The following is a 9,502-nucleotide window of genomic DNA, read 5'->3' as shown; positions in this document are numbered from 1 at the left end:
AGGTATGTATTGTGCACTGCACTCTAATATGGTATGCAAGTTATAATCTTAATATTACAGTAGCATTTTTACACTTACAGGAGCATATTATACTTGCTTTACACTTACAGTATAGTAGGCTAAATGAACTTTATACAGATACATACTATATCACACACAAACATATGAATACATATATACAGTGTATGTATAAAGTCTTGTCTTTTTCATTTATCACAAGGACATTTTACACTAATTTGTTGACAGACCAACAGTAAATACAAAACTGTGAATCCTGTCCAGTCTTTTGCAATCAATCTCCCATATACAGTAATGTGTCCATTTGTACTGTTAAAACTGATATATGCCATAGAGACAAAGTGATTGTGCAGTTTCAATCACTGTCATAAAAACCGCAGCCATAGTTTACATCTGAAATATTCATCACTGTTATATTCATAACATGGCTAAGCATTTTGACTATCTTGTTCGAGAACAATAACACAAGTACTTCTCATTTTGATGGCACTGATATGTTCATTGACATAAATACTTTTTTTTTGAGAGGAACTAAGGATTTTGAACAAGTTACAGGCTTTTGTAGGTAATATGTTGTGCTGTTTGTACGAATTGTTTCGAGAAATGAACATACTGTTTTGCGAATTTTAAGGATGATTTGAGAAATGTACCAAAGCAATTGAGAAAAACTGTAATGTTGTGTGTTGAGTTATTTTGAGGGGACAGCAAATTTACACTGTTATACAAGCTGTACACTCACTACTTTACATTGTAGCAAAGTGTCATTTCTTCAGTGTTGTCACATGAAAAGATAAAATATTTACAAAAATGTGAGGGGTGTATGTTCTGTGAAATACTATATATATATATATATATATATATATACATACAATGGGTACGGAAAGTATTCAGACCCCCTTAAATTTTTCACTCTTTGTTATATTGCAGCCATTTGCTACAATCATTTAAGTTCATTTTTTTTTTCCTCATTAATGTACACACAGCACCCCATATTGACAGAAAAACACAGAACTGTTGACATTTTTGCAGATTTATTAGAAAAGAAAAACTGAAATATCACATGGTCCTAAGTATTCAGACCCTTTGCTGTGACACTCATATATTTAACTCAGGTGCTATCCATTTCTTCTGATCATCCTTGAGATGGTTCTACACCTTCATTCGAGTCCAGCTGTGTTTGATTATACTGATTGGACTTGATTAGGAAAGCCACACACCTGTCTATATAAGACCTTACAGCTCACAGTGCATGTCAGAGCAAATGAGAATCATGAGGTCAAAGGAACTGCCTGAAGAGCTCAGAGACAGAATTGTGGCAAGGCACAGATCTGGCCAAGGTTACAAAAAAATTTCTGCTGCACTTAAGGTTCCTAAGAGCACAGTGGCCTCCATAATCCTTAAATGGAAGACGTTTGGGATGACCAGAACCCTTCCTAGAGCTGGCCGTCCGGCCAAACTGAGCTATCGGGGGAGAAGAGCCTTGGTGAGAGAGGTAAAGAAGAACCCAAAGATCACTGTGACTGAGCTCCAGAGATGCAGTCGGGAGATGGGAGAAAGTTGTAGAAAGTCAACCAACACTGCAGCCCTCCACCAGTCGGGGCTTTATGGCAGAGTGGCCCGACGGAAGCCTCTCCTCAGTGCAAGACACATGAAAAGCCCGCATGGAGGACTCCAAGATGGTGAGAAATAAGATTCTCTGGTCTGATGAGACCAAGATAGAACTTTTTGGCCTTAATTCTAAGCGGTATGTGTGGAGAAAACCAGGCACTGCTCATCACCTGTCCAATACAGTCCCAACAGTGAAGCATGGTGGTGGCAGCATCACGCTGTGGGGGTGTTTTTCAGCTGCAGGGACAGGACGACTGGTTGCAATCGAGGGAAAGATGAATGCGGCCAAGTACAGGGATATCCTGGACGAAAACCTTCTCCAGAGTGCTCAGGACCTCAGACTGGGCCGAAGGTTTACCTTCCAACAAGACAACGACCCTAAGCACACAGCTAAAATAACGAAGGAGTGGCTTCACAACAACTCCGTGACTGTTCTTGAATGGCCCAGCCAGAGCCCTGACTTAAACCCAACTGAGCATCTCTGGAGAGACCTAAAAATGGCTGTCCACCAACATTTACCATCCAACCTGACAGAACTGGAGAGGATCTGCAAGGAGGAATGGCAGAGGATCCCCAAATCCAGGTGTGAAAAACTTGTTGAATCTTTCCCAAAAAGACTCATGGCTGTATTAGATCAAAAGGGTGCTTCTACTAAATACTGAGCAAAGGGTCTGAATACTTAGGACCATGTGATATTTCAGTTTTTCTTTTTTAATAAATCTGCAAAAGTGTCAACAATTCTGTATTTTTCTGTCAATATGGGGTGCTGTGTGTACATTAATGAGGAAAAAAAATGAACTTAAATGATTTTAGCAAATGGCTGCAATATAACCAAGAGTTTAAAATTTAAGGGGGTCTGAATACTTTCCGTACCCACATATATATACACACACACACATATACACAGTTGCAAGAAAAAGTATATGAACCACTTGCAGAACCTGTGAAAATGTTAATAATTTTAACAAAATAAGGGAGATCATACAAAATGCATGTTATTTTTTATTTAGTACTGTCCTGAGTAAGATATTTTACATAAAAGATGTTTACATATAATCCACAAGACAAAAAGACAAAAAGAATTTATTAAAATAACCCCATTCATATTCTTAACACTGTGTGTGGTTACCTGGATGATCTACGACTGTTTTTATGTTTTGTGATGGTTGTTCATGAGTCTCTTGTTTGCTCTGAGCAGTTAAACTGAGCTCTGTTCTTCAGAAAAATCCTCCAGGTCCTGCAGATTCTTCAGTTTTCAAGGATTTTTTGCATATTTGAACCCTTTACAGCAGTGACTATGATTTTGAGATCCATCTTTTCACACTGAGGACAACTGAGGGACTCAAACACAACTTTTAAAAAAAGGTTCAAACATTCACTGATGCTCCAGAAGGAAATGCGGTGCATTAATAGACGGGGGTGAAAACATTTGGAATTTGAAGATCAAGGTAAATTGTATTTAATTTGTCTTCCTGGAAACACGCAAGTATCTTCTGTTGCTTCCGAAGGGCAGTACTAAATAAAAAAAAAATGATATTCAAGCGAAATAAGAAAAATTTGGACCTCTTCATCCTGTTCAAAAGTTTTCACCCCCTGACTCTTAATGCATCGTGTTTCCTTCTGAAGAATCAGTGAATGTTTGAACCTTTTTTAATAGTTGTGTTTGAGTCCCTCAGTTGCCCTCAGTGTGAAAAGATGGATCTCAAAATCATTCAGTCACTGTTGTAAAGGGTTCAAATATGCAAAAACTGAAGAATTTTTGGGACCTGGAGATTTTTTCTGAAGAACAGAGCTCAGTTTAACTGCTCAGAACAAACAAGGGACTCACAAACAACCATCACACAACAAACAAACAGTCGTGGATCATCCAGGTAACCACACACAGTGTTAAGAATCAATGGTTCACAATCTTTTGAACTGGGTCATTTTAATAAATTCAGCTATTTTTTTTTTTTTTTGTCTTGTGGACAATATGTAAATATCTTTTATGTAAAATATCTTACTCAGGACAGTACTAAATAAAAATAACATGCATTTTGTATGATCTCTCTTATTTTGTCAAAATTATGCACATTTTCACAGATTCTGCAAGTGGTTCACGCAATTTCAAAACACTGCTTCATGAAGTTTAGAAGCTTCACAAATCTTTTGTTTCGAATCAGTGGTTCGGAGCGCGTATCAAACTACCAAAGTCACATGATTTCAGTAAATGAGGCTTTGTTACGTCATAAATGTTTCGAAATTTCAATGGTTCACCACAGGGGGGCGTGACTTTGGCAGTTTAATTCAAAACAAAAAGATTCGTAAAGCTACGAAGCTTCATGACGCAGTGTTTTGAAATCGCCCATCACTAGATATTGTTGAATAAAGTCGATACTTTTTGTGTGCCAAAAAAACAAAATATTCTCGTCGCTTCATAACATTAAGGTTGAACCACTGTAGTCACAGGAACTGTTTTAAATATGTCTTTAGTAGCTTTCTGGGCATCTGAAAGTGTTAATTGTCTTGCTGGCAATGCAGGCCTCACTGAGCCATCGGATTTCATCAAAAATATCTTAATTTGTGTTCTGAAGATGAACGAAGGTCTTACGGGTGTGGAATGACATGAGGGTGAGTAATTAATGACAGAAATTTCATTTTTGGGTGAACTACTGATAGCTTACTGGTATTTTAAATATTATTGTGGGATTCAATAGATAAGAGAAGGATCTTAATAAACATCTAAAATTTGAATATTTACAGTAAATGCCACGCAGCAGAAGGTAGCAGACAGGTAAGTAGAATAATAACAGTTTATTGCACAGGTTGGATATGAATAACAGGATCAGGATGTAGCAATGGTGAGTATAGCAGTTCAAGTGAGTCTATGGATGACTTGAGAATGACTTGAATCTTCTTTGGCAGGAGTTGTGAAGGCAGTGATGCAGGCTGAGTGGAGGATCCAGGGAGAAGACAGGAGGAACAGAAGACAGATGACTCATTTTCAGAACATAACAAACTGGTTTTTACTACCCACTGTTTCCTTGGACTGAGCAAACATACCATGCTTACATTTCTTAAGGGGTGTTTTATCCACAGCATGTTAATGGAAGATTCCAAGATTAAAGGTATCCAATTTCTCTTTGATATTTATCTATCCAAATCTCTTGATGCTCCACCCAAATTTCAAATTATAAATAGGAAGTCTGTCAAATAATTACAGGTAGCCACACTTTTGACTTAAAAGTAGGAAAAAGTGCTTCATAGAGCATCACTGCAGAATTACTGAAATTTTGACGGCACATTCAGAAATAAACATGTAAGTATTTAGCACATTCCTACATTTCAGTACAAATTGTTTTCAGACAGTGTATATGTTGTTTTGTATTTACACTTGTTTATAGCATAAACCTCTTAAATTAAAGAGTAAGTTAAAAGTGAATAAAAATCTGCCAGTGAAACATGTATCGTTTACATTTATGTCTTAATATTTAATGCAGCTCACTTCAACTTTATGTTTAATATTTTTTATTATCATAAAACAAGCCTAAGATAATGATTAAATATATTTATTTCAAATAGCTTTGTACTTATTTGGTATCTTTAACATTTTCTTATAATGCACAGGCATATATTACCTTTGCTGTGTATTCATTCCCAGGTTTACCATGGAAAAGCTGACACTTCTGCTTCTTTTCATGACATTCTCTGCGGGGGATGCAGCAGGTCATTATTGCAATAAATATTGTTATTACAGTGAAAGCAAAGAATACATTTTATATTCTTGCAAAAAGTTATGTACTTATTTGAATAATTTAAACAGTTCATGCCATTTACCCAATAACAACCTTATTTATAGTTCACATGATGTTGATGGGTTATTAAACATAGTCGGTGTGATTGTGTATGTAAATATATAACTTTAATGTTATTATACAGCTAATGGCTGCCCCCCTGGATGGTCAGCATTTGGACTGAAATGTGTCAAATTCTTCTCACAAACACTTGACTGGTTGTCAGCAGAGGTAATGTGCTACTTACAGCACTATTGTTGTTATGCAACATTTTTATGCACCTCTTTAAAAATGTCATTTTCTGCAGTTATACAGAGCACTATCAAGAACTCAGACACTCATTTGATCATCAAATAAATATTCTGATTTTTTTGTGCATTGAAATCATATTTTTTTCAAATAATAATAATAATAGTAATAATAAAAGTAATATAACTTAAATAAGCACAAATCTGCAAATCTTATGAGAGACGACCAAACTTGCAACAGTAACCACATTAACATCCACTTGGCTCATGCCTTTTTTCAGGGTTATTGAAGAAATGTTTGGATGAATGGAATAGGTCATTTTATACATAAACCAGAAATTGTAACGTGTTAGCATGTAAAAAAAAAAAAAAAAAAAAAAAAAAAAAATTCCTGTATGCACGTGAAAAGTTTCCTGCGCATGTGAAAGTCTGTATATTTTTATTTTTGTAAAGGTCCTTTTTGGGACTCTGTAAAGTACTGATCAGTAACAAGTTTTGTTTTTTGCAGTGCAGACCACATTTGGAAAAACACATCTGGAAATTTACCATTACTAATGTTACAAAATACTAAAGCAATTAGTTTTGATTGATAATATTAAAAACAATCTGCCTTTTCAGAAGTACTGTCAAACTTTTGGTGGAAATCTTGCATCGGTGCACAGTAAATCTGAAAATGATCTTCTGCTGAGCATGGTGCCTGGTACGACACGAGCTTATATTGGTGGTCATGATGCTGTAAAAGTAAGTGGTTATGCAGATAACGTCAGAAACCAAACCAAAAAATATCAGCCTCTTTCAAAGCCCTATCTCTGCCAGCATGAGAGACAAAACAATGGCGACGCATCAACGTACATCCAAGTAATACTGTAAAAGTGCAGGAAGGCAGCATCACAACGTTGATAAACTAAAACAAATAAACATGTCAGCTGTGTGGACGCGAACTAATCGTTAACAATTCTCATTAGGGGCCAAGCACCGAAGGTGCGTAGGCACCTCTTGTAATTGTTAGTTTTCTTATTATTATTCTTCCGCTCTGGAAGTCTATGGCAGCCCATGAACCGTATGCTAAAAAGTTGTGAAATTTGGCACACTGATAGAGGCCAGTCTCAACTGTGTCCATAGCAAATTTGGTGTCTCAAACTCAATCCCTCTAGAGCCACCACCTGTCCAAAGTTTCACTCATGTTTATGCTAATAACTTTCGAACCATAAGGTCTAGAGACAAAATTCTTTTTTCCTCTGATTCCTTGGCTCAAGACAATTCGATTGCACCATGTGACATAATTTTCCCACAATTTTGATTTTTCCGAAAAAGCTACTTTTTCGAACTCCTCCTAGGCCGTTACTCCGATTTTCACGAAAATTGAATCAGATCATCTTCAGACTATGCTTGCAAAAAGTTGTCAAAAGATTTTTGATAGATCCATCCGTTCTCGAAAACAACACAAATGAATTCGACGAAAAGCTCGCCAAATCAGACTTGAGGCTATATCTCCAAAACGATTTATCATATTCTGACCAAACTTGGGACATGATATTACAAGCATGACCTGAGGCAACATGCAGCGTTTCGGCGGAGTGCCACCTACTGGTCCGGAGATACGACAAATGGCTATTTTTGCTTATAACTTCTGATGGGTTTGTCCAAAAATCATAAATTTGGACTCATTAGATTCAGGGAATCATGCCGAGTCTCATGATATCAAATTTTACCATATCGGCCATTTTGGCTGTCGGCCATTTGGAATTTTGTGTTAAAATGCTGTATTTTATGAACGCATTAGCATATCGTCACAAAACTCGGTATGGGTCATCAGCACGATGCCCTGAAGGAGCCTGAGAAGTTTCGGACCAGCGCCACCTAGTGGTAAGATCAAATATTCAAATGCTTATAATTTTGGGTGTGGTCGACTTATTTTCACAAGAGTCATCTCCTTACACTCCTGAATCCCTACTGAGTCCAACGATACCAAACATGCTAGGTTTCAACTTATGGTTTGTCCGCCATGTTGAATTTTGCAAAAAAACTACTTTTTCGAACTCGTCCTAGACGCTTCATTTGATTTTCCATAATCGCAGTAAAATTTGTACTTAACTGTCATCTTTGTTAGTTAATTTTAGTAAACATTTAACAAACTTTCAGCTTTCAAATGCTGTGCCACTGTCATATTTTTTTACATTTTTGTTCGACATGTTGAGGTGACAATGTCCTGGTTGTATGCCTGCGTGCGTGTCGCTGTGCCTGTGAACTCTTGATTCAAGGGTGTGACAACGATGCATTTTAAAACACAACAGAGAATTGTCTCAGGGGCCCCCTAGTGTTTGGGGCCCTGGGCTGCAGCTCATGTTGCTCATTAAGATAACGCAGCCCTGGCTATCACCAGGAATTGCCATACAAGCTTTTAAAGCTTTGTGACAAGCATAGCAGCCAAGTTGGCCTTACACTTGTTTTTACGCAGATTCAAAGTAATTCACGTTTTCTCATCATCTGGCTCAAAAAGCCCTGTAATGTAAGATAGATGCAATATGAATTTGGGCACAAATATTTTATAAAAAGAAAAAAAGTTCATCAATTGCAATTGTGTAAAGAATAAATGAACTTCTGAAATGAGTTTCAGAACAGAAGACTTTCTAAGCACTCCATTAACTCTTCAGGTAGGACAGTGGATGTGGAGTGATGGCTCTGCATTTGATTACAACAACTGGTGCAGTGGACAACCTGACAATCATGCAAATGTTGAGAACACTCTGGAAATAAACTTTGGTATGAATATAACACATTTCTTAAAACTATAAATAAATATAAAGTTCATTACGTTAATAAAAGTGTCTTTGATTCAGAAAAATAATCATTTATTTATTGTTTGTCTTATCCTAGGTAACCACTGCTGGAATGATAATGACAAACAAGCCCAACTTGCTTTTATTTGTGCTAGAAGTCTTTATTAAAAGTCATTCTGCTCACAAGTTCATTGATTGAACATGCATTAAAACATTGCCTGAATTTATCTTTACTACAGAAATATTATTTTTAAAAGGGAACCTACAGCATGTCCATTATGTAAATCTGAATTTCAACCTCTTTTTATCTTTAATTTCTCCAATCAATAAAAGCATTGAAAAAGGACTTTTTTTTTTTTTTTTTGATTTGTAGTATTGGCTCAAACATATGACAGTCAAGGGTAAAAACAGTCAAATAAAAGTAAATATGAAGTAAAATTTGTTTCATTTGTATGGTGCACTGCGTCAGAATGATGACGCTAGGGCTGGGACGATCCAGATTCCAGATTCAATACTATCGTGATACTCGGTTGCCGATACGATACGTATTGCGATTTTTCAGTGTTTTTTGTTGTTGTTTTTTTTAACACTAGACCATGGGAAAAAGTTGAATCATACACTTATACAGACTGTACATGATGTGTGAGCCGTATTTACAAAAACAATTAATCACATCTTTCTGAGTTTTATTTTTAGAAGCATCATACAGTACAGTAGTAGGCTACTACATTCTCTTGAATAAATGATTCAATGACAAACACATTTTTTAACAGTCATTTTCACCACCTAGGGGAGAAACAATGTAAACGATACAGTCTTTATTTGAAGCGCCATTTTCAAAAGGTGATAGGTATTTTGATCGCTAACGTAGACAGCAGTGTTTATATTTGAACTATAAACTTTTATTCAAGCACTTCTATGATAATTTGAACTATTGTATCACAGAAATAACGATACTATGAGGTTGAAATAATGACAACTATTCTCGGATCAGCGGCAGCACCAACACATTTAGGAATAAGATCGCGTTTCATGTTTGATTCAATATCATGATCTTTTAAAGATTAATCGTGCA

General features: G+C 36.3%; 1 long non-coding RNA gene across 1 annotated transcript; it reads left to right on the top strand.

The window, feature by feature from the left end:
* Nucleotides 1-4,838: 4,838 nt before the first annotated feature.
* LOC127519367 (uncharacterized) lies at nt 4,839-8,410 on the top strand. Its single transcript, XR_007931797.1, has 5 exons — nt 4,839-4,924; nt 5,267-5,331; nt 5,545-5,630; nt 6,266-6,388; nt 8,302-8,410. It is a non-coding gene; the product is annotated as an uncharacterized LOC127519367 (long non-coding RNA).
* The last annotated feature ends 1,092 nt before the right edge of the window (nt 8,411-9,502 follow it).

Source organism: Ctenopharyngodon idella, chromosome 9, assembly GCF_019924925.1.
Source record: "Ctenopharyngodon idella isolate HZGC_01 chromosome 9, HZGC01, whole genome shotgun sequence".
NCBI classification, from domain to species: domain Eukaryota; kingdom Metazoa; phylum Chordata; class Actinopteri; order Cypriniformes; family Xenocyprididae; genus Ctenopharyngodon; species Ctenopharyngodon idella.
This window is presented reverse-complemented; position numbering and strand designations above follow the sequence as displayed.